Raw genomic sequence first — 27,502 nt, forward strand, 5'->3', positions numbered from 1 at the left:
AGCCATTGAAAACTGAAGACATTTACGATGTCTATAATTGTTGTTTGTTTGTTTTTTTGTTTATTATTATTTATTTTTTTTGCACAAGGTTATGAAAAGAATAATAAGACATCTTGACAGGCATGCTGAAGGAAAAAAAGCAAAGAGAAGTTTGCGGATCTTCGCTTATTTTCTTCATGACCATGAACATTGTAAAAGTTGGTTTGCTTCAGCTCCTAAAAGAACCTTGTAGGTACACTTTAAGAAAACCATTATTTCGTGTTGCAATCATGAATCATAGGTTTGGTTATTTGCGATGCAGGAGAAATGTGTACGGAGAGGTTAACCTTTCATTTGAGGGATGGCCGTCAAGCTCCTCTTCATGACAAAATCTTTAAAGGTTACATATCACCATCTATATTTGCCTGTCACTTTATAAGAGTAGGAGTTGGAGCTGAGTGTAAAAGACTCCAGCGTAAATTCATACATTCAGCCATCATGCCGACTAGTCTCTGGTAGCTGCAGTGCGCCAAATTCTGAAATTGCAAAGGGGAAAGAAAGAAATTCTGACTTTTCAGTAAAAATACTATGCATATAATTTGTGAAAAAACGTTCAAATTAGAAGAACAGAATCATTTCCCCTAGTGGTCTCAGCCCCCCACTGCATAATATTTTTGCATACGAATGCTCCCCACATGCATCAATGTACCGACTCCGCTGAGCAGCAGGAATCCCTCAAAAATAGGTCAGCATTAATGAAGACCTGCCACTTCTGAAGAGTAATGGTTTAAATATTTCCCGGAGACGCGTAAATAAATAAATAAACACACAAACACCATGATTAGCCTGTAAGGAGGTGGGAGAAGGGGGTTTATCACATTTGGAAATCACTTCAGTTCTGTGTTTTGTGAACTAATCATACCCATTGTAGTTGTGCTATATCAAAGATTCAGTTTCATCTCCTTTTTAATTCACGATCTAAATCGGATATCGCATTGGATTGACAAGAAGATGAATTTACAGGGGCATTTCATTAGCCCAACACAACTTTCGTGACAGAACGTAATTAGAGATTTTGACTAATTATGCCTGTTTATATGCACAACAATTTTTCAAAACTTCTCTAAATAGACATTTCTATGAACATGATTCACTAAAGTGAGCTTTACGGTGTCAAAACAGTTAACCCAGCCATTAATATTGTTAAATTATAATTTCACAATGCAGTATAATAGTTTTAAGTCGGTTATTACATTATTTTGCTGTAGTTTGTCAATAGGAAATATCAGTTTTTCCAAACATTTATTTTGCCATTAATTGTAATAACCCAGTGAGATTTTTGTTTGTGTAAGAGATCTGATCTCATCATCATCATCATCTTCATCATCATCATCATCATCATCATCCAGTCTGTCTGGAATGACATGAAGAACAGAGGAAACCGAGACACACTTAATTCAGAACAACTGTGGCAATGTCTCCATGATGCTCCAAGAAAGCCTGCAAACCTATATAAAAAGTAAAAATGTATATGCATTTCACTTGAAGTTTAAATTGTGGAACTAAACCGGCATTTAAAGTCACTGTACCAAGCAAAAATCATTCTCGCTGGTCACTATTTACCTGCGCACAGAGACAAAATAATACACAGAGAGAGACCGACAAAGCACACTAATGCAGGACACCTGCAAGTGCATTAGTTTGGAAGGGGGTGATTAGCATATCCCTGCGATGACCGCACCGATCGCTGCTTCTCTGCGGGACTGACGGAAGGGAGAGAGGGAGGGGTGAAGGGAGGGAACGAGGGATGGAGGGGAGGCTCCATCTCTCTAATCTAGCTGATGAAGATCCCTCACTCCGGAGACCTGACAGGGGTCGCACTCTCTCCAATCACGCGCGCCACGGACCGCGTAGCCGAGAGACAGCGAGCCAGTCAGCAAAGCGTTCCCTCATTCCGCTCGGTCTTTTTCTCTGTGACCAGCTCACTCACTGTCACTCTCTCTCTTTCTCTCTTTCTCTCTCTCTCTCTCCCTCTCTTTATCACACACGCGCACACACACACTGTTCATTCTAAAACCGCAGGGACATACACTTTGGCACTCTCTTTCGCGCGCGCCCTCTCTCTCTTTCTCTCTCGCGCTCGCTCACCTCTCTTTTCCCCCGTTCCTCAGTAGCGGCACGCGCATCTGTCTCCGCTTCTGTACTGTACAGGATGAACAAGAACGGTACACTCCTGAGAGAGAGTAGATGAGAAAACAAGGAACTAAAACAACGAAGGCAAGGTGAAACGAAGAGGGCGAAGAGGTTCAGGGGCAGATGAAGGAAGGCAGTTTGTGAAGCATTTGGATTTTACTGATTTCAAGCCTCCATCCATCTATTTCCTCTGGTGGAAAAGGACTCAATTAAGGTAGGACATTTTCTGTGCTCAAATCCCTTGAATCTGTGTGTGTTTTGCTGATGTGGACTTTTTTTTTTAACCAGAGCAGTAATGAAGAGTTAGGGAGCGTGGAGCAAAAACAGAGAGCTCATAACTCTTGGTGTAAGTGTTGGGTTCCTCTCAAGCTCCGGTTAAATCACTGACCTGTCAGCATCTTCAATTATGAACGTTTATCCCCCTTCGGATAGCCATGTAAGCTGCAATACTTTCAGTGCTTAGACTCCGGAAGGAAACAAGCTCGTGATTAATCCCTGCACCCTTTAGAACAGTTTCTGTCCTCGTTTTTTTTTTTTTTTTTTGGAAAGAAGCGAGAGCTTGACTGTGGAGGCTGAGCCGAGGGAAGGTTGTTTTGCTGCCTGACAGAGCGAGGTGAAAACTGGCTTGATGCTTGCAGAGATTGGAGTGGAGGTCCTGATTGCAACCCACCAGTGCAAACACTCATACCTGAAGTGTGTGTGAGCCTCAATTATGAGTGTGTGCCAGCATTTACATATAAAAGCAGGTGTGCGCTTTGCTTCTCACCACCACAAAGTAGTGAATCACAGGTAGAAAAAAAAAAAAAAGCTGCCACCGGGAGACATTTGGGCAGCATCAAGGACTTGCTTCAAGTGCTTTTGAGGACTCGGAAAGACAGACAAATTACTAGCAACGCTGGATATCTCAAGTGGCTCTAAAATGCAGTGTTTTCCTGACAGTTTGTTCCCAGATGAAACGGCAGTGCAATGAACAGTTTTGGCATGTTGTGAATTATGAAAGAGAACGAGACTTAATCCGCATAATGCACTTGTTAAATCTTTGTTTCTCACACATCATTGTCATGCTATTAATAGAGATATTCATGTACCAAGCGCCGGGGTCTGGTGTTTATGTACATGTTAATTTAATCTCACAGAGATTATGGAATTTGTGACATGCGAGAGGGATTAGACCTCAAGCGGTTTCTGTGTTGCTGAGGTATATGAATCACACAGAGACAAAAAAAAAAAAACAACAACCAAAAAAAAATAAAAATTCTAAAGTCTACTGTATGTCTGTGTTTCTAGTGAGGCAGATGTGCCTTGCTTTTTTTGGATAAACAAATGCAAGAATTGTGTGATAGCAGAGAATGCACAATGGGCTTTTTTAATACCCTGTCAACAACAGGAATAATACTGAAAAAAATAATAATATATATACACATATATACACACACACACACATACATATATATATATATATATATATATATATATATATATATATATATATATATATATATATATATATATATATATTGATTTACGACTGGAAAATATTTCAACATTTAAAATGAAAGGTATCAATAAAATTAAAACAGAGTTAAGAGTTAAGACTTAAATTGAGTAAAGCACGTTTTTGCATATACACGCAAAATATCTGTAGTCTCCTGCTCATCAAATGTGAACTCCTTTATGCAAAAGACCAGATGTTCTTGCTTTCAGTGCAGCACAAGGTGCTCTTTGGAACATTTGAAATCATGCTGGAGAACATGGTCATCAGGTTTATTGAGTTCATGCAGATGTTTGTAAAATGTTCCTGTTCATGGCATTTCGCTATGCTAACGATTTGTAAGGAAAAGGGTTGCATTAGATGACAAAATATTCCAAAAAAAGAGTCATTTTAAGTGGTCTCATATATTTGGACCCCATTGTACAAGTTGTTGCACTCTTCTAACATCATATTACCTTGTGGGAAACACTTCAGACTTTTTGCAAAATGAACATTATCTGTATCAAACGAATGATTCATGTTAGAAATCTCTTTGGAAAGCACTTCATGAGTGTCAGAATCACTCATTATTTTTGGCAAGTGTAACCAAATATAGAATCACACTCCGGTGTTGAGTTTTCCCTCAGAGACAACATATCTATAATTTTATTGGTTGTTTGTATAACCGTATTGTGGCAGCTGTTATGTGTGTGTGTCAGGAGCGGTGTGGCGTAATCCCTTCTGAATAGTAAAATTCTGCATCAGCATTCCTAGAATAAACCACAAAGTAGAAAACGGCATTAAAAATAATAGGAGGTGAGCTGTGACATGCACTTAAATTCATCCAGACTCCATCTTTAGCTGTCATAAATGAGAGGACTTGATGTGCTAGGAATATGACACAATATCTCAAACAGTATTATCCACCTATTTTCATTTGATCTGTTGCGGCATCCCACAGTAAAAAAAAAGCTGATCTCGTCCATCTGTTAAAGGTTGCACAGATTTGTGGGACACTCTAGGACAAAAAAAATAGATGAATGCACAGCAGTCAGTGGACAGAATTTAACTCACAGATGATGCTGAAACGCATCCTATATCTTCCCGGGATCAAGCCAGACTTTACAAAGGCCAGGAACGGCAGGCTTCAATCAGTGTCTGAAATCAGTAGGCAGGGACAATCCAAAGATCCCTCCTGAACTTACTTTAGAAACCCCGAGCTGGCAGGTCTCGGTTTGCTTTTTGTGCTCAAGATCAGAGCAGGCAGTAGAAGAAGCAGAGCTTCTAGTGATCTGAGCTACTGGTGAAAACAAAGCCGTGTCCCAACAAGAGTCCAATTCCCCAGAGGGAGCTATAGCAGATGCGCTAGCATTGGGTTTAATGAGGAATCCTCTTTTGACCAGTTGGTAACACAAGAGACAGACAGATCCGAGAGAGACGATCATCACAGAGGGAGGGAGACAGCTCTGAGGGAGAGACGGCTTTGAGGGTGAGCTAAATGAGGTCTAATCAGCTCAAAGCAGATGGGAACCCTGAGACGGAGGGGATCGAGAACGCAAGACTTGACATGTCCCTATGTCCCTCTCATCAGAATTCAATTGGAATTGAGAGGAAGGGATGACACGAAGTGGCATGGGTCCAGGGACATGAACACAAGGGTCAATAACAGCTGGACACACTGATATATTTGAGTGCGTGTGCATGTGTGTGTAGACCCAAACGTCCAAATTAACCTTGAACCCCTTCACCATTGCCATAAACCCCCCAGCAAATCCATCTCCATAAAACAAGCAAATTAAACACCATATATCATGGACCAAAGGTTTTACGTGCTCTAATTCAATGCACTATGTAGACGCTCTGTTCCCAGTTCAACCAGACCATTATGGAAATAAGCAGCAAAAATGGGTCATTCAGAAAGCATATATACACATATGACAGCCCGTATATATAACACCTATTTGTAGGTAAGCAACTCTATTATTCCCAAACACAAGAAACAATTTAGCTGATACGTTGTCAGGAAAAAAAAAATGGATTTAGAAGAAATGTATTTGTACATTATCTAATCATTAAAGGGTACCATAAGGCAGCAATAAACACCACTGGGCGTAGATACAAATGTATTGAAAAGTTAAAGGTACTTTGTGCACATTTTTATTTCTGACAGTGTATTTAAATTTAGGTCCATTAGAGTCCATTAGATTGTGTTCTTTGTGGCTCTCCGTGTTTTCTGGAGGATCCTGTTAGAGATAAGTGAAAGAGCAGAATTGTTGTAATACAGTAAACCTACTTCAAAATTAAGTACAGGAATAAAATTGCTATAATACATGATCACCATCCTGCTAAAAACTGAAAGAAAAAAAAAAATCGGTCAAACAGGTATAGTGTTATTTGTCAGATTTTCTCATTTTAAACAGTGTTTGCTAGAAAAATTGCACTTCTTTCATAGTTCTGCGTGTATTGTTTTGTTTTTGGGTTCAGTTAGATTATTATTTTTATTTTCAAACTGACAAAAAAAGAGACAGCGATGATTTTGCATCGTTATTATATTTCAAACAATGCTGTGCTTTTTAAATTCTTTAAAAACATATTATGCCTCTTGAGCAACATATCAGTACATTAGAATGATTTCTGGCATTTAAGACTGAATTATTTGGCTGCTCAAAATTTGGCTTTGCCTTTAAAGAATAAATGACATTAAAAAAAAACATAATAGACAAGTAGTTCACAGTAGTACCATTTTTCCTTTTTTAGAAAATAAAAATCATACCAACCAAAAACTTGATTGGTAGTGTAATATATAGTGTATGCATATGCATATATATATATATATATATATATATATATATATATATATATATATATATATATATATATATATATATACATAATACGATTTTGTTTTCATTAGATATATTAGAATACACAACAAACCCACAGTTAGTAATTGCAGTTACTCATTTCACATTTAAAAGGGCATTAATGTACTATAAAAATACTAATGGCACAGTAGCTAAAATATATAGTGTTTATTCATTCTAAAGGTCACAAAGTAGGAGACAAATGGTCATGAAAAACTAAAAGATTACTGTTTCTTCTGCAAGAAATCTTTAGTATTATAAGTGGACTTTAGAGAAAAGAAAATGCTGCTAAAGTATATGATATGGCCTAGAGATACTTCACAACACGTCCTTTACACACTTCTTAGTCCCTTCACACTCCTTTTACACTCCAAAGCATGAAGTTCCTTATTTCAACCAGCCCAATGGCTCTTTTCATTCACACAAACCTGAGCCGCTTATCTCTGCTTCTCTCTTAAAGCGATCTCAATGCATAATGCAGCTGAATAAGCTCTCTTTTTAAGAAAGCCATCGCTGATGCAGTGCAAGAGCATTGAGGGAGTGAATGGTTGGGCAGTGCTGTACAGAGCAGGATATCTTCTCTGGTGTGCCGAACGCTTCGTGGGCTGCAGGAAAGATCCACGGTAATCCCGTGTACTTATTGTGTGATTGACGAGGGCCTTCAGATATCCTGGAGAATGAATGGGTGCCAGAGAGGTGACGCGACAGGCCAGCTGAACCTTTCTAATGCCAAAGTCAACAAGGCCTCAGACAGTTCAAGGAACAGTTCATCCAAAAATGACAGCTCTGGCATCACTCAACTTCACGTCGCTCCAAAACGATGTAACTTTATTCTGAAGAACGCGAAACATGTTAAGAATGTTTTTTCTTTGCTCTTTTCTATCAAATTACAATAAATGGAGAGTGAAGCTTTCAAGCTTAGGACAAAAGTGCTCTGTATGACACGCGATAGCTGACTAGAAGAGGCTGCTGAAGTTCAACTTTCACTGAGAAAGTTGACATCTAGTCACAATGTTCAGTTTTGGAATAAATCATTGCAATCATCAGGAGATTCGGTTTATATTAAGAATCAGAGTTCAGTCTGAATGATTATTAGAGATTCAGGTTTAACTCTTCTTAAAGGAAATTATTATAATAGTACATTTGGTTCAGAATCTGAATCCAGTTTGAATGATTCATTAATGAATCAAATCGCTCTGGTTCAGTTCACTTATTATTCTAGTTATGACGGTTAACAGAAAGACTGTCAGTAAATGAATACTTTTGGAACTGTTAAAACAAATGCATACGTATCTAACATCAACAAGGCCTTAGTTCTAGAAATATTTCATCCAAAAATGAAAACTCTGTCAACGTTTAGCTACCCTCGACTTCCAAAAGTGTGTGATATTCCTCCGCAGGAAACGAAAGAGGGGAATGTAAAGAATGTTTTCAATGCTCCTCTTCATAAATATATGAATACCGAAGCTTTAAAGCTTCTAAAAACTCATGAAAGTAACATTCTGATGCCCCATCATACAGCAGATGACTGGAAAACATATATGTGGAATTCATCAGTTTTCAGTTCTGAATATGATTCTAAATCCAGTCAGGATGATAAATTAATGAATCATCCTGTTATAGACTAGTCACAATGAATAACAGCTTATTGGAGGAAAGGATTGTCAAAGGTCTTTTTTTATCACAAAATGCTGCATATCATATGAATCCAGAAGATTAATCTATACTGCATGAGTCATATGGATCCATTTCATGATGCTTTTTGTTGCTTGAAAGCTTAAGTCACCATTTATTTAGATGGAAATAGCGCATTTCTTCTTTTGTGCTCTACAGAAAAAAGAAAGTCATACAGGGAACAACATGAAGGTGAAAAAATGATGGCAGAATTTTCGTTTGTAAGCGAACTGCTCTTTTAAGTTCTTTCTTTCGGTGCTCTGCTTTTTCTAATCTCTTTATTTTCTTTCTGCATCTCTAACCCTTTCTAGGATCCTACTTCTTGCTTTCCCGTCTCTATTCTTTTCTCTTCACCTATGTAATTTTAATGGAAGGACAGAGCAGCAGCTCTCACCCTTCTCCGTGTCTGCAGCGATGATAGCTCCTGGTATTGAACTTGGATGTGTGCGTGTGTGTATCAGAGTATCCATTATCATTTTCATCCAGAGCGAGAGATCCGACCAGATCACTCATCCGGATATGCCTGCCATCAACACTCAGAGCCTCAAACACTCCTGCGGAGAGCCTTCTGCCCGACGCCGATCAATAATTGAGATTATTTGGACTCCTTTCACCTTGGGCCATATGTAGTTTAAAGCTTCAATAAAGGGACTCATTTCTGCAGTGTTTTATCACAGGCAGTGCTGCTTGCGAGTGTGCGTTCGTGTCTGCTCGCACACTATTGAGATGTCACCTTGGTACGGTTACAGTTATATCCGTCACTACCGTGACATTGTTACTGCCATGTCTTGAAACATATAATGCACCAACTCCGATGCACAAGCTATTCAACTGATAGCAGCCTGAAAAAAAGCAAAAGAGAATGAAAATCATTTTGACGCGTTTCAAGGTTGGGGGAATAATACAGCGTTTACCAACTCCGTTCTAAAAGCTACCAGGCTGCCTACGTAGCTAGGCATTATAAGTACTTTCTTTTAGACTAATTCAATGGCAGCATTGCATAGGTTCTAAAAGAATACAAGCCCATGATGCTTTGCAACAAGCTCCAAAAATAGATGGCCGATGGAGTTAAATAAAGCATTTTTTTATTTTTACATTTTTTATGTTGATACCTAAAAATATAAACACAAAGTAGTGGTAGTGGTTCAAAATGGTGGGGATTTGGAGGTTATTTACTTGAAAGATTGTAATAATTTTATTCAACAAGAATACATTGCATTTGTTAAACGATACGGTGAAGACATGTATAATGTTGCAGAGAGTTTCCAAAAAATATTAAGCAGCACAACCGTTTTCAAAAAAAAAAAAAGTTTATTGAATAATGGCTACTGAAAATTCAGCTTTGCCATCAACATTTAAATGTTGTATTCTTACACACACACACACACACACACACACACACATATATATATATATATATATATATATATATATATATATATATATATATATATATATATATATATATATATATATATAGAAAATACAAAATAAAAAAAATTATGAAATTAAAAATTGTAATATCATTGTATTATTTTTACGTTTTTATTGTATTTTTAATCAAATAAATGCATCCTTGGTGAACATACAAGACTTTATATTGACCCCAAACTTTTAAAATATAGTAACATAGAAAGCAACTATATATTGCAATACTATTCATTTATGCTCTATTTTTATACTCTCTCATTTGATTTATATTTTGCCGATCAAAGAAATGCAATCTTGGTGAATATAAAGTATTTTTCAAAAACGTGTACTGATCTCAAACCTTTGAATGACAGTGCAAATATAATAAGGTGTTTTAACTTAGCCAAAGAAGAGTGCAAGAAGAGTGCTATTCGTGTAACACAGAGAGCTACCTTGCATCTGGAACATTTCAGATCAGTCCATTACGGTTCAGTTACTCTCTTTGTATCAAACAGAAAAGCAGCTCACTTGGCACTGGAACAGAGCCACCTTTTTTTTCACATGTGTCTTTTTCCGCCATCAGACCTCAGCTTTTCTACCATTTTCAAGCTTTTTTGCTTTATTTTGAACATGTAACCCCTCACTGTCACCCTCCACCTGCCACCCCTACACACCAGCACACACACACACACACACACACACACACACACACACACACACACACTGTGAGACAATCAGCAGAAGGGGGCCTAAACATCTCAAATTAAAGTCTGGCTGTGATGGATGGGCTCCTATCTGAGAGAGATATTGCACCTGTTTCCCCCCTGAATGATAGCCACTTCTCCTCATCGTTTATATTGATTTGTCTCCATCCTTCCCGCTCGTTTCCAGCAGCTACTCGTACACACACTACATGGCGGTAGCATGAACACTCACGCTTCAGCGCATCTACATACTAACTGCTATAAGAGTCAAACACCTTTTCCCCTTCTTATCCCCTATTCCTCGTTCTCTGCATTTTCTCTAAGGGTTTGCAGACAATGAAGAACTCGCATTATTGCATTTCCATTGAGGGAAAGAAAAGCAAGAAAAGGTGGGATGCAGACAAATCCTTTGCCAATGAAGAGGTGGCTTGGAAGCAGAATAAAGGAAGTTAAAGACAGTGGCGAAAAAACGCAAAACAAAAACATCTTCTGTAATGTAAAGAAAAAAAGAGCACATGGAATGATATTGTAGATATTTTTGTGGTCTGTTTAAGAAATTAAAAACAAATGTATTTTTCTCAGCTTTGAAACAACATGTTTTATGATGCAACCAAGGTTGCACAGAAAAAGACATATAATAACATATGAACTAATAATAAAAAAATTCCAACTGTCAGATGACAGGGTTTTTTTTTGTTTGTTTGTTTGTACTTTCAAGCAAGCCTTTGTCAAAATACAACTAGGTCTCACCCCTCATTATCTATCACTAAATATTCTGTTTTAGTTGGAAATGTGTCAGAACACGGGAGTTAAAAAACATTGCGATCACCATGTGATTGTATCATTTGCATTCCTCACTGCATGGTTCATTTCTGTTCAACAGCATGCGGTTCACACACCGTGCAACGATATTTCTTCTTTTTAAACATTCCTTTCTTCTTTCCGTGGATGCTCTGTGCAGTGACATTTTCCACTTGTTCTGTCCTAATACTGTTAACTCGTATCTCTGCATAGCTTTGATACTTTTCTGTGTTTTACGTGAATAATTTCTTTTTTCTCTATTCCAATACGCCGAAATTGCATGAGGTGTAATTTATTTTTCCCACCATTTGAATATCTGTCAAAGGACAGTGCCATTTGGATAGCTGATGTGTTCAGGCCGTTGAAGAAATTTTGAATATATTCATGGGTTTTCCTGGGCCGAAGTGAAACCCACGCAGTGAAACAACATCCAGACAGAAACGAACTGGCTGAAGTCCCACCAGAGCCGTGCGGGAAAACGCCACCTCTGCGGCAGGGACAGAAAATGTGTGAGCACTCGTGTGTAAAATAGAAAGAGAGTTATTGTGTGTGTGCATATACTGCCACATGTGCTGCATTTGGATCAATCTCAGCATGACATGTCCAAACATACACTGAACTCAACCCATATAGACAGTATGAGGGTTGACCTTGCGGTATTACTTACACTAGAGGCTAGAAAATGTGATGAAACAATGTGAAACAGGGCCGTGTGACGTTCTAAATTGATATGAAAATGAACTTTTTTGAATTGATAAAATTTGGATTTAATTGAGTTGGCAAACAGGATGGAGGATTATATGTAAATGTGAATCAAAGAAAGTAAAGTTAAACTGAACTTCAGAAATGTTTAACTAGAAAAGAAAAGCTTGTTGGTTTGAGAATTTGGGGGGGATAGAGAAAATGATAAATAAAACATGGATAGATAGAACAATAGAAAAAATAGATAAAGGATAGCAGCAAGGTAAAACAATAGATATATAGATAGAACGACAGAACGATAGATAGAATGATAGATAAAGAATGACTGATGAAATGATAGAACAACAGAATGATAATAGAACGATAGATAAAGAACAACTGATAAAATGATAGAACAATAGAACAATAGATAGATAAATAAAGAACGACTGATAAAGTAATAGAACGATAGAACAATAGAGGATAAATAGAACAATAAGACAAAGAACGATTATAGATTATAAATGATCAATTATAGAATGATACAGAGATAGATAAAGAACGACTGATAAAACGATAGAACAATAAAACGATAGATAGATAGATAGATAGATAGATAGATAGATAGATAGATAGATAGATAGATAGATAGGTAAAGACAATCGATTGAAAGAATGATAAAATGAAAAATAGATCGAATGATAGACTGAACAATAGACAGAATGATAAATCGATAGAAAAACAGATAGAATGGCAGAACGATATATAGATATGCTTTGGCATTCATAGAACTCCAGGTTTTATAATATTCATCAGACTCTCTGTGGGTGTCTCTCTGAGGCCGAGGCTAGTAATCGGCCTCCAGATAAACTCTCAACAACTCTTCTTTGCAGCCAGCAATATATCCTCAGACTGACAGACATTTGTGCAGCGCATCTCTCTTACCGCTTTAGCTGCATTCATCAGTCTGGGGTCGTCGGTGAAGCCCCACGGCTCACGGGAATGCTAGAGGAGGCCCGCAGAACTGATGCTCTCCTCCGAGGCTCTGTAACCTTAAACATAACCCAGCCATCGCCCCATCGGCACCAAGGGAAAGATTTCCTGTCAACCAGGTGAATGACTATTAGTTTACGAACAGGGGAAGTGGGGAAGAGTCTAATGGTCCTCTGAGATGGGCTCGGACTATTTTCCCCCAGCCATATTACAGTCTCTCGCTCTCTCTGTGACTCTTCTCCGTCTTTTTCTTTTACCCTTTCTGAATGGCAGCGGGGATAGTACGGAAAAGAGAAAGCCTGAATTCTGCTAGATGATCAAAAGCTTCAAGTGGTTGTTGTGCAAAAACAATAAAAATAAGAGGAAGCGAAGAGGGAAGAAGGGGTGACAAGGAGAGAGTCTCAGCCACAAGCGGTGACTAAACAAAATCAATGAAGCAACTTCAAAGCATTAGAGATGCTTCTTTCAGACAAACGCCCCAAAGTGTCACATCAATATCATCCATACATATTCACTCTCATCTATACCTGGAAGTTGTCAAGCCCCGCTGAGGGGTTTTCTATGAATAGATTTCCTGTGTCAGACCGAGAAGTCTCATCTGATATATAAACTCAACTCTGGCCTGCATGAAGTCAGTTACCTTTATTATCTCTGGACCCTGGACTAACATGCATTTTCACTGATTAATGGAAGATGATGACGAATGGCTGAGTGCAAACCGTTGACTATGGTTAATATTATCTACAAAATGATTGCAAATGCACGAGTACACTTGGACTGAGTTATGTACGCTTCCTCGTCAATTAAAAATGTTCCATTTGTCACCAAAAAAATGCCATATTTGTCTAAAATGAACGAATGTGGTGTTTGCATCAAAACACAATAAAGGCGCCTGAAACTATGTAGTAGTGAAACGAGTTACTGGCGCTGTTCATTAGCAGCTGAGCTACATGTTCATGGATGACAGGTGACTGTTTGTAGTTGCAGCGGAAGAAGACAGCTGATGGTTTGAGTGACAGCACTGAGTGCCGCCCCACAAATTGTCTTGCACTTGTCCATCACAAAGAGCCCTCTAGCTAGCACAGCCGTCAGAAATTGTGTCTGATATTATGAGACTGAAGTAAAATTTGAGTGCGTATGACTGCTGAGGAAAAAGAATACGGGATTTTCTAAGCATGACAGTTTAGTGAATGCATTCGAGAAGCTGAAATAACACGAACGCCTTGATTTGGCTTAATAAGACTATTTAGAGGTGCATTAATCCTTGGAAACTGTGTAATTAAGTGAAAATGGAAGACAGAGGAAAGATCCATCTCACTAAAACTATTTATATACTGCATCTGTCTAGATTACCGACGCTGACCACGTTATTTAAACACAACTAGGGCCAAAGCGGAGCCTTTGACTGAAAAAACTCATTTTAAACACAGGTTGTCAGTATGAATAAGTATTACTTTCTAATCATGCATTTCACCAGAGCCCTTTCCTACCTCTTTGAAATTAATATTTCATCCGCTGCTGAATGTCACAGAAAATTTGAGGTTATATCCATGCATGCCAAAACCTATCTTCATTTCATTAAGAGGAAAAAGCGTTTCCCCTGATCAAGTCATTTCCCAGTCCAATGGGTCAGGAATTTTTGAAAAAGAAAATGAAGTGTAGTGTATACAGTACAGTACATACATTCAATTTCCTTTAGTATATAAATACATAAAGACGTTTTTCAGTGGTGCGCTGGATTTCATCAGAAAACTGTTCAACTGTTCATTTGAAGCGTATCATCCAAGTGGTTTTACATCTGTTGATGTGTCATCTGTCTGATCTACAACAAAGCTGAATTTCATGAGAATATAAATATACTTGCTTACTCCATTTGACCTCATTTCACCATCAAAGCCAGTATGATAGGATTATCTTCCTCTTACAACAACAAAGATACAACATACAGTTCAGCGGTTGTTATTTAGAAGTTTTGGACCACAGAATGTCATAATGTAATAACGTTTAAGCTAACATACATTTACTGTGGGACCCAGGCTCATTGGAAATAGCCTAAAACTGCAAAAAACATACGCATGCATAAATGTACTTGTACAATACGATTGCAAAAATTTTTTTAAAATATTTTGCCATTTAAATGACATAACTTACGTATGGTTTTTGGATGTAACATTATTGCACTTGAGTTGGAGAGCTTGGTTATGGGTTCCATTAATAACCAGTCACGATACTTCACAATAGAACTCAAAGCCTCGTATTAGGAAGCTAAAAAGGCATGGACGTTTCAGCAAATGCATTTTAATCTCATTTGTACTTTTGTTAAAACTTTTTGTAAGGTTTAGAGTTGAGCTTAGTGTAGGTGGGCCATTAATTTGAAATGCTATTGAGCATAAACCTTCTACTATATATATTTTTTTTATTACTGTGATATAGTATAACAAACAACATAATAACATTATAATTTTTGAGCAATATTTAACCGTTTCAGAGACAATTTAACATGCCGTTCACCTCAAACACTGGACATTTTACTTTCTTGTGATGCAGATGCTACACAAGGTCAACGCACAAATACAATATTATGTTCGTTCCCAAATAATGGTATTCTGCGATTCATAATTAAATAAAAAATCTCATTCTTTACGCTCCTGCTGCAGCGGCTCAAACCTTAGTGAAGTGAGGCTTTCTGGCTCAGATTTTGGCGTGGTTTTCTGTTTCCCTTGAGCTGGATGGAAGGAGCAAACAGCCTCAGTGTTTGTTCATCAATCACAGAGATTTCTCTCTCTTTCCCTCCAGCTTCTGCTTTCTCTTCTTCTCATGTTCCCTTCCTGCAGGGTCACGGTCTTACCTTGCTCTCACGATTCCCTTTTTACAGAGTAAATACCAGTGACATTTGCCTGATCTCAGGATGGTCACCGATTAGTCTTAGCATTAAACATAAGCAACCATTAAAGTATTCATACATGGCAAGACTCTTGGGCTTTCTAGCCTGCAGTGCTGCTCTTTTCTAAGTGCATCTATTATTTTACTCTGGATTATAACAATTATGCTTCAAAGCAAGACAATTTAGCCTTCCTACGTCTTGAAGAACATGTCATTAGAAAACTAATTGTTTCTGTTTTTTTTTATTTACCCCTTTTTTAGAGTTGCACAAAAAATCCATCAAAAGTGATGAAACAAAAATTTGTTTATTTATGAATTTTTATAATGACAATCCCTTTGGCAACAAGTGTTTTGTATTGATTTAATAAATAATTAAACAAAGCTTAATCTAAAGTATAATGAAACAGTCATTTAAAATTAGAGTAAAATGTTCAGAAATTATTTTGATTATTTTAACATATGGTATACAACATAACATACTTATATATATATATATATATATATATATATATATATATATATATATATAAACCTAAAGCATGAATTAGTTTTGAAGGGGTTAAAAAATGATTGATGTATCTATTTATTTATGAATATAGCCTTACTCTGAAGCCCTAGACTGCCCCTAAAATCAACGAGACCAGATTGAACAGTTGATGAAAATACTCTTACAGCAAAGGATGTTGATCCAGGAACGGATGTGTTCAAATCACATTAAGCGGGAGGAATAAGAGTGTTTTCTTGAGTGCAAAAAAGGAACAGGACTAAAAAAAAAAACGGTAATCAGGCCAAATTTGGCGACCCCGAAAGGAAAAACAAAAACAAAAAACATTCCCCTTGAGCAGCCTTCAGCCAAATTCAAATGCTATTGCTGGAGTAACAACTTGATGATTGATGTGTGTAACAGTAAGAAACCAACATGCTGTCCACGCCTCGTCAATCCTGACCCACATCCGAGCCAATGCAGATTAACCTTCCAGCACCTCAGAGCAAAGATCCACATCCCACAAGCCCCTCACAAAGACTTACGCAAACTCGACCTTCTGTCTTACAATGGGCAAAAAAATCAAACCAGTATTTGAACAAAAAGGAGTCACTGAAGAGAGAAAAGTTAAAACAGTATCTGTCAATCCTTCAAAGACTCAGACGGCTATGGATTTACGACAAAATTGCCCATGTTCCCAAAGCCCCCCTTTAAATTACAGTGACTGCGAAGGACGTTGTTTCATCACCATACTTTGACTAAACAGCTTACAGTTTGGATTAGGGCTCGGCCCCCCTCCGTTCCGGCACGACTGCCTCGCATAAACCATGAACCCGGGCTAGAGATAAAGCATTGCTCTTCAACTACCAAAATGGAATAAGAAATCATCCTGACAGAGCCGAAGCGTCTTGAGGGCCCGGCGAGTAGCGCGGTGAATGAAGGAAGGCTGAAGGTCACTGTTTTTCAGAGCCTTTCCTGGAAACAAAGAAGCGAGCCGGTTTTGATAAGAGCACGGGTTAATGCATTCAGTTTAGTCTGGGAAAGGTGAAAGGTTTAAGGTAGGAAACCGATACGTTTTGATGGACGGAAAAAAACAGGAAAGGATGTCAAAGCGGCAGGATATCGCTGCATGGTATCTCTTTATCGAAATGTAATTCAGAAACTACATGATCAATCTCGCATAACAAGATGGCATTTTTCTGTTAGACCCAGTATTATGACAGGCACCTGAGGGCAATTTGCTATCGATGCCGAAGTTTTGTTCACCATATATCACTGTGCTCATGCTGACTCATGCTGGATGTACCCTACACTATGCCAGATCACTGAGGTACAATGTCATATTTGACCAATCTTGATATCCTTCTCATTTCTATAAAGTGCCCCTATTATGGGTTACGAAAAGTTCACATCGTGCTTTTTGAGAATCCCAAACAACAGGTTGACATGCACGCAAGGTCATAAAACACTTATAATGCGTTTATTTGTACCTTGTTTTTGAGGATCGCCAAAAGATTCCTTCGATGATTCCTTTTTCCAAACTTCAGTGATTGGTCGAATTTGTAAAGTAGTGTTTATGAGCTTTTTTAATGCAGAATTAATTCACGTTTTCATTTAGATGAAGCGTTCCCGTGGGAACCTCCCCCGCAAAGAGCATCAAAGTAGACTGTTCAAGGCACAGTTTTTCACAGTCGGTTTATTTTATAAGCATATCACATTGTGGTTGTTAAAGTCCCCCTATTATGGATTTTTGAAAATGACATTATGTACCATAACTCTAAGTAAATGAAAACAACCTGCATAGTTTTAAATCTAAAAGTGGACCGTGTATAAAGTTGTTGTCTCTCAAAAGAAAGAGTCGATTTTTTTTTTTAAAACAAATCCAAAACCGTTTCATGTTGATGTCAAAGTGGAACATCAGCATATCGCCTGCCTCTGCAATTTGGGCTGGTTTTGAGAAGCAATTGAGCAGGTTTTGCTGAAAAAACCTGGCAACCCTGCTTGAACAGTAGCAGATGACCTTATTAACAGGCACACAGCAATGTGGGCTGCATATTCATGCAGTTTCATGGGACACGCGACTGCTCTTTTTCCCTTCCGCCTGCCCATCTCACTGAAAATGAATTGTGTTGTAGTGCATAAGTTTCTCCGAGCAGCTCCCTGTGCTTTACTTCACCTCTTCCTTTCACTTCGCTTGCTATCTGTCTGCACCATAGAAATAGGATAAACGGCCTGCTCATAAAAAGTCTCTTCACCTGCTGCAAGCCAACAATGGGGAAGGGATGAATATTCAGGCAGTGTTCAGTACAGATCAGATTCTTAAAGTACATCCAATGGCAACCAGTTTCAGTTTTACTACTTAAACCAAACCAAAACATGAAAAGCAAGCATCATTATTCTCTCTCAATATTTTGATATATATATATATATATATATATATATATATATATATATATACACACACACACACACACACACACACACACACACTATTCATTATACTGCAGCTGCATAACATTAAACATAAGAAGAGATAATTATCTGCCCCTTTAAGTAATTAATTGTGGCTCTGACTGTGGAGCTGGAGAATTAAAAGAAAAAGCAAGAATAAGAGCAGAGGAAATATGAATGTGGTGAGCGTTCCTGCGGAGTTGGTGTTGCATACGGACGGCAGCGGGGTTGAACCTGATACTCTGCAGGTGAAGGGAAGGCAATAGTTATTTCCCACCTCGCCCATACTCACATATTCTCTCTCCATCAAACATGACCTACAGGGTGAGGAAAAATACATTACCAACTGGAAATGTAGAAACACATAAATGAATTCACATACTCATGTGAACCATTCTTCTAAACCCGAGAGATGGATGATGCACTAAAGCTACTGACAGGTTTTGCCAGTGCACAAGCCAGTAAGAAAAACAGAAGAAGCACTTCACTGATGCAGCGATGGGCAATCCTGGACAAAGTATTACAAATTATGTAAAGACAGTCAGTTTTATAAACAGTATATAAACAGTACACAACTCAGATCTTGTAATTAATGCAGCTGTCCACTACATTGCTCCTATCCACCTTTTTCCTTCGGTTCATTAGCTACTATAGGTAAATAACAAGGAGAATAACACGGTGCAGTAAATGGTAAAGATGTTTGCACTACAAACTGTTCGTAATTAAGATAACACATTAAAGAGAGGGAGAGAAGCTCAGTCACTGTTCTTTGGCTGTTTAATTACAAAAAATAAAATATATATATATTTTTTTTGATAAAAATGTAGTCGAGATTTTCTAAATAAATAAATAATTAGATTCAACTTTAAAACAGTTAAAGTAACTTTTATATTTAAACTGAAATAAAAACAACAACAATAAATTAGCTTTTTAAAATATTTTAGTTGTATAATTTTGGTTTTAAATTGGTATCAAAATTTAAAACAACAGTTTTCGATTTTAATAAAATAAAATAAGTAGTTTCTTAAACTTTTTTTTTTTTTTTCTGGGACATTTGTATTATATTGTGACATTAAATAAATTAAATATTTAAAGGACTATTATGTTTCATGAAATAAAATAAAATAAAATAAAATACAGAGTTTAATTAAATAAAGAACATAAGTTTCATTTGTATTGATTTATTTATTAGTTATTTTTTTATTCATTGTTATTCTTTTTTTTTTTTGTAGAAAAATGGCATCATCCAAATTAAATTGCATAACCGTCTTCCTGAATTATTTGTAGACACTTTCACTCATGTTTAGTTTTATTACTAAAACGCAAGTCTTGTGCCACTAGCAAAACTTTCTGCTGAAATAGCTAACAAAATAGTAACGGGATGAAACTGAATAAATACATTTCAGCGTTCCAGAACAGGAGAAATGTCATCATCCAACATCTGTCGAGAAGCACTGTTAAAAAAGAATGACTCTGCCCATTTTGGCCTGCTGAGAGATAATCAGGAGTGCTCAGCATACTTTGCATATAGATACGCCAGTGCTTTTGGGAGCCTTGCAGGCGTAACACCACATACAGTATGCGATAGTTTTTTTTTTGTTTGTTTGAAACAGCTCTATTTGAAACAGCATCTCAGTCTAGAGTATGTCACTGTTCTCTGTTCCATTCGGCAGAACATGGCACACGCGGCATCTGAGCTAGCTTATAGTCTAAGTATACTGGGACCAGGAGGGTTGATCTTTCTCATCCTCAGTGATCCAGAGAGATTGTAGAGCCCCTACTGAGGTTGGTTAGTTCTCGGCTTACTGTTCTTGCAGAGAAGATGAAGGACAAAAAAAAAGTGAAACATCTGTTAGGCCTACAAGTTTAGAACTCATCGTGAGCAGTTTCTTATGCTCAGCAAGACTGCATTTATTTTGATAGTATTACAATGATATATTATTATAACGATATTAAAATAAATTATTCTTATGATGCAAAGCTGTATTGTCAGTATCATTCCTCCAGTCTTCAGTGTTTTGTGATCCTTCAAAAAAACATTTGAATATACTGATTTACTGAATTTCAGAATCAATTATTATATATATTTTTTAAATCGTTGTGCTAGTTAATGTTTTACATAAATAATGATCATTTATTTTATTGTATTTTTTTAATTTTTTAATGGATAGAAATTTTGGAAGAATAGCATTAATTTGAAAATTTTACAAATAATATGTACAATTTTTTTAAAATAAAATAACTATAAAAATAAAAAAAGTTTTTTATTAATATTGTTACTACTAAAATTAATTATGTACTTTTTGCTCTTACTTTTTAGCTTTAAAAAAGCTAAAGTACTGCGATAATGCAAAAGACCATACAGTTATCAAAAAACATAGACATAAAAATAATCAATAAGCTAGTCAATCAGTCCTTCTAAATATTTTCCAACATTTTGGATCCTGAAACTAACGTGGACCACAAAACCAGTCATATGTAACGTGCATATTTGTAGCAATAGCCTGCGTCAAAATCATAGATTTTTCTTTTATGCCAAAAATCATCATGGAAATTAATTAAAAATCATGTTTCATAAAGACATTTTGTAAATTTCCTACATTAAAAAAAGTAGAAACTTAAGTAATGTGCATTGATAAGAACTTAATTTGGACAACTTTACATGAGATTTTTGCAATATTTTATCTTAATAATTTAAAACAGTTACATCTCAATAAGGCAAATATCAGTTCTAGCCTAACATACCATACATCAATGAAAAGCATATCTGTTTAACTTTCAAATGATATATCTCAGTTTAAAAAAAATTACCAGTATGACTGATTTTGTGCCAAAGGAACACATATGCACGAAAGTTTTCAAATTACACATCCACCAGAAGTTACAGCATAACGTAGTAACCCAAACAAAAACATGAATATTTGGGAGTCCAAAACAGCGCTTATCTATTCATGACAGAGGCTGCGCATTTGGAACGTCATTACATTCTTGTTAGCAACACGTTCAAAGGGAATTATGAATCAACCAAAAGCCGGAGCACAACAAAACACACATTCCTTCAGAGAGAAAAGGGCCAATTCATTCCAGCAGGTCTTGAAATCAGCTATCTTCAGCATTCTCTGCACCAAAAAAAAGGTCAATCAAACCCTGTCCTACTTTTCCTGCAGTGAAGTGCCTGCAGTCTGCATTTGTTTTTTGTTTTTTTTATATAGAGCACTACAGGGAGCCATCAAGACCGTTCTCTTGAGATAGTTGAGGATTTCCTATACTCCGCAAAGAGTCAGCTCTTTCACTGAACGTATTCGCTCATTTAAATAACAAGCTCTTGTCGTAAATTCCTTTAAGTCCAACGGTGCTTGTAATTAAATCTCGCACAAATACGCCCAAGGCTAACCAATTTCCGCTTTCCTCCATGGGTCAAATCAAGGATGGAGAGATTTTAAGCAACAAGACTTTCTCCTGTGTCACTGCAGCGTTTCCGTGTGCCACAACGTGCTACATACGGTACACTGTGTGGGGGCGACGGCATAAAAAAATGTTTATGAGAAAGCAGATTATCTTTTACATTCAAAACCAGCTCTTCACGGTTGCTCCAGAGCAACCAGGAGGAAACAAACCAACCTGGTCTCATTGCATAAACATACCTGGGGGCGCGAGACGTGAGATACGTATTAAAAATACATATCACTGCAGCTTTAAAATGAAACGTCTACTGAGTGGCGCTAAAAACACTGGTTCAATATGTGAGCCCTGGCACTTTTAATAAGCTTGAAATAGGTGCTTATTGCTGTTTCAATTGCAAATTATTTGTTGTTTTGATTATGTTGCTTTAGCTTGTATTTCGGCGGTTGGGGATTACAATATCTGGGGACTGTTGCAATAAAGTAAACGCTCTATCATGTTGGAAATACATCGAATCCAACCCTAAACCCATCTGATAGTGTCAGAAAATGCTGATATAAACTGATATAAAACTGCGTTTGTTGATGCAACCGTGCCATTTGAACTTTCTTTTACGCAGATTTGAACCGTTTTGTTGAACCACCTCTCAAATGCATCGTTGTATTCGTTGAGCTACCGAACAAACATAGCGTCTATGAAAACCCATAGATATGAAGCTGGATATGTGTGATGCTGACATTCAAAAGCATCAGTTTTCAAATCTTCTAGCATATTGATATCGCTATATTAATGTCCCAGAAATAGACTTTTACTGCCTCTAGTGTTCATTACTTTTAGAAACCGCTGCTATATGTACTTATTGGAACGTATTTCACTTCTCGTCACCAGCTACTTTTAGGCCGTGAGACCATGTAAAAACAAATGGCATACAAACACACTAGCATATACAAAATGCATGATGAGTCATATTGAGGAGGTAGTAATACATTAAAAGTAAATTACATTGTGCTGCAAGGCCTAGCCTGGATGTGCATCACCATACGACTAATTTCCCTGGGGAAATCAATAGCGAGTTTTGTATGTCTGCACGATTGGGAAGGTCTCATACTTTTCTTATGTTCGCATCGCCCTATTCTTCCTCTATAGCTGTTTTTAATCTACCACTCTGCCATTTCTGGCTTTGCACACATGACCATCCGCACCTAACAAAGCACTGGAGCATGTTGGCACCCTAAATGGGTTTTACATGATAGATTACCGTTCGTCCGCTGACTTCCCAGAGAAAGCCAAGTAAGAGTATCGATTGGTCTTCATGATAGGTGCGCGGATGGCTTCACGTAGGCTAGATGCGACATCCAGCTGTTTACGTATGCAGGCACGCATACATCTTCACCCAGGTTCGAATGAACTGGAAAAAGGGGGATTCCCTGTGGCTACATTTTCCACTTGCTCGTATCAAACCCCGCTTGCGTGTGTTCGTGGAGACCTCTCAAAATAATTTTGCCTACATTTACAACCTTTTCAGAGGATTTTAATTATTGACACTTCTGACGCACTATTGAGAGCGCAAATGCCTACGTGAAGTTCCGATCCATTTTCACATCTTGGGTTTTGAGAACTCCTCGTACCTGGAGCGCCGGGGTGTTTTAATAGCACTCGGGCTCAGAAATAGAATCACTTGAAGCAGTTTCAAAGCTTTCGCGAATGTTATAATTGAGCTATTCAATATTTCAATAGGATTGCCTGCAGTCAAAAGCACATGGAAATATTGTCCTCCTCTTAGAACCTGGGAGAGGCTGATCTACCTGACAAAAAAAGATAAAAAAATGAGCGCAAAAGAAAAAAAAAAAAGAAAAAGAAAACGCAGATGATAACAGATGGAGGATAATCGGCAACTTGCCAAAGAAATTTTTCTCTATGAAATGCTCCATTGAAAACTATTAAAGAACAATCATCTCAATGAGGTTTCAATGAGCCATATTCAACATTTTATTTATTTATTAATTTATTTTATTTGAAATGTTACTAAGTTGTTATTAAGTTTCTTACAGTACACCAAAATGTTTTATTAATATTATAAACATCTATGTAAATGGATTCTAGTAATACATTATAAAAACATATTGATACATTTTATTTGTTTTATATATATATATATATATATATATATATATATATATATATATATATATATATATATATATAGTTTTGCATATGCATTTGCTATAATATATTACTTATTACTATATTACTTGATATGTAGAGAAAGATAATAATAATAATCTTCTGATTGCTGAATATCTTGAATTTCTGAATCTTGTTTTTTTGTAAATTAGGCATATTTAATTATCTAAAATGGATGGATGGATGGATGGATGCAGAAACAAGCATTTCAAAGAAGTTCCATGTCAATTACACAGCCCTTGTGTGACAAATTAATTTCTACTACTGTAGAAAGACTGTTATGGTTGACTTTTTTATTGGGTGCTGAAGTACCAATACTTTTGAAGTCCCTGAGCGATTATCTGTATTTCACCGTCAAACTGCCTACACTTCAAATGGCAATGCACGAGTCGAATTCATTGATGGAGGCATTTCACACTTATTAGGGGATTTGCATGCCTCTGTGTGTCCTCACAGCATGATAAGTCTTTGATTAAGTGAGTTGTATCACCTCATTGCCTGAAATAGCCAGCTTTAATACCTGGCAGTGGGATTACTGTGACATGGCCCAGGGCTAATGTGTCTCTTCCTGCTACTTGATTACTGCATTTAGTGGTCTAATGAGACCAAGCCAGCCTGGTGCCGCTCACATTTTATTCATTTGGCTCAGCTATTAAATGAAAATACATTAGCGTTTGTGAGGAGCATAATGGAGAATATTTTCCTTCTGAATCAGGAAGCATGAGTACCCTCAGTATCAAATTTAAAAAAAAATTAATGGCCCCTATAAAATGATTAAGCATTTAAACCAGTGCTTGAAGTGAGAAAAAAAAGTCTGAAACTTTCTTGCAGGCTAAAATAAAAAAAATTAATAAAAAACCCTGACCCTTATTTACCTAATGTGATTCTTCAATGCATGAAATAATTAAATAAACACAATATGTTATTATTATCATTACTATTTCATATTAAATTAAATACTTAACTATTATATTCACCTTACTTTTCAACAGTATTATAGTGATGAATTAATAAATACCTTGCATTTAAATAGTATTTGTGATCGTTAATGCATTGATAAACTGAAGTATTTTAAATAAATAAATTGTAACGTGTTAAACTGCAATTAGATGTTTATTTTCTTCTTGTATACATTAGTATTTATATACACATTTGTCTGAATATCATATCACATCTAGGTCTGACTCACCAAACCTTTGTGTAATACGCAGCATACGAAATAGCTGTGTAAGCCAAACAAAAAGGCAACCCACTTGAGTGGTAACTTGTCCTCAAGAGCGTTTTATTAACTACTCAGCAAATAAGCTGATTGCTGCCACAGCTACTGCCACCAAGAAAAAAATGGCTGAAAATATCCAAGAGCAATGCTCTGTCGAGTGTTGTGTGCGATTGTTTGGTGCATGCGAAGAGGTTTGTTTTCTTTTTTTTTTCAGTTGAAACGACTGCTGAGTACAACAAGAGTGGCCGCAGTTTCTTAGAAGATGTACTTAAATGTGAAATGAATGGAAAGGCCGGCGCAAGCTGAAGCAACATACATTTACTGAACCTTTATTCAATTTCCACCAGGTACGGAGGGAGTTAGATGGAGGCCGAGCGCGCTCCGAGACGATATTTTAATGGACTGAATGTACAGAGAACTTCATCGCCCCATAAAGGCCTAATTCTTCCTGTCACCTTTGCCTCAGATTGTTTTTCGGTATTCACAAGTGCATGACAGTGCAATGGACTTCCGCCTAGTCAAATTAAGCCTGGCTAGATCAGCCATAAATATTCACAATATGAGAAGCCCGTGCCGGTTAACATCCTTCATCAGACCCAGCGGCCTTAACATGGAGTGATATATAGAGCTCTGGCAAATGGATAATGCTTTGTAATCAGACTTGATAGAGCTATTTACGGAAAATTGTACAGAAAAGTTGCTTTTAATAGCTGTTTTAATAATAGTAATAACAACTAGAACATCGCAGGAACATCTCACATGGTAATTCGATTACGGCTCAGTCCCCATGAATTTTAAATAACTGCTATTGTAGTGCTGTTCAATTAGATAGAAATGAGATCACTTGAACCATTAACAACACAATAGAAGAGCGTTTAGAAGAGAGCCCTTCAACAGCAATTTAATAGCTTGATGTCGCAAGTGTAAGCTAGAGTAATATCACAAAACACTAAATGTGTTAAATAAATAAATTAATAAAATAAAAATTAAATAAAGACTCTAAAGGTTTATTTTATTTTATTTTATTTTATTTTATTTTATTTTATTTTATTTTATTTTATTTTATTTTATTTTATTTTATTTTTTGGTTCCCCAAAAAACCTTTTAGCAAACATATTAAAATAAAAAATAACGTCAAAGAGATTTGAATAATCTGAAGAACCTTCAAAAACCTTCAAAGGTTCCACAGACGGTAAAAATGACCTTTATTTTATTTTATTTTGTTTTTAGAATCTAGCCATAAAGCCAATGAGAAGAATTACTTTTAGACGATTTTTAAGTGTGGCCTAGTAAAACATGTAAAAAAAAAATACTGGAATTAATTTGATTAACTTTCATTCCAAACAGGCAAAAAAAAAAAACAATCAATTTAAAAAAGCAGATTTTGTAATCATTGTAGTCGTCAAATTGACTACTTTTCTGCCTCTTTTTTAGTTTTCAGTACCGAAAAGAGTGGCTTTGCACAAGATGTTGCACATGTTAGAAACATCACGAGGGCCGTTTTCATTGTTACTTCTTCTTTTTACTCATCTCACTCAACTGTTGCATCGCTAATGGTCGGTGTTGCTCCTGCCGCCTCAAAATCGAAAAAACGAATGACTCCCAGACACTTTGTCGCTGCAAATCGCTGCCGGCGCGAACACCCCTTCAGCGTTTTGCTATAAATGACCTGTGATGTCATCGCAGAGAAATTCCTCATGTTTTTTGATCCGTTGAGATCAAAAGTGCGCAGCCAATTGGCAATCTTTCATCTCTCGCTCTTTTGCACGCTTGCACACTCGCTGCGCCTTTCGCTCTCAACTCGCTAATGAGTCTCGATGCGACTAACGACCCTTAAAGCACCAGAGAAATATTTGCCGTTTCATAGCAAGTTTGAAGTTCGAAAATTATAAAGAGCTTTTAGAAAAATGAAAAAAAAAAAAAAAACAGTGAAAGCATAGGCTGGTGAGAGAAAGGCAAATAGTGAGACACAAAAGCAAAAAAAGCACTGGGGAATAATCAGACCTTACGATGAACGAAAGCAGCCAGAGGCCTGACAGAGGGAAACAGAGAGACAATGAGAGAGAAATAAGGACCTTCGTGTGCATATCCTGGCATGAAACAGCTGAA

At 36.9% G+C, this 27,502-nt stretch overlaps 1 protein-coding gene across 1 annotated transcript in view; it reads left to right on the forward strand.

The window, feature by feature from the left end:
* The first annotated feature begins 1,877 nt into the window (after positions 1 to 1,877).
* Positions 1,878 to 27,502, forward strand: part of LOC122355139 (cadherin-12) — a 121,185-nt gene continuing 95,560 nt past the window's right edge. Inside the window, exon 1 of the mRNA XM_043253169.1 lies at positions 1,878 to 2,386. The gene's annotated coding sequence lies outside the window, so the exon portion shown is untranslated. The remainder of the gene's footprint in view (positions 2,387 to 27,502) is intronic.

The sequence above is a fragment of the Puntigrus tetrazona genome, chromosome 12 (genome assembly GCF_018831695.1).
Source record: "Puntigrus tetrazona isolate hp1 chromosome 12, ASM1883169v1, whole genome shotgun sequence".
NCBI classification, from domain to species: Eukaryota; Metazoa; Chordata; class Actinopteri; order Cypriniformes; family Cyprinidae; genus Puntigrus; species Puntigrus tetrazona.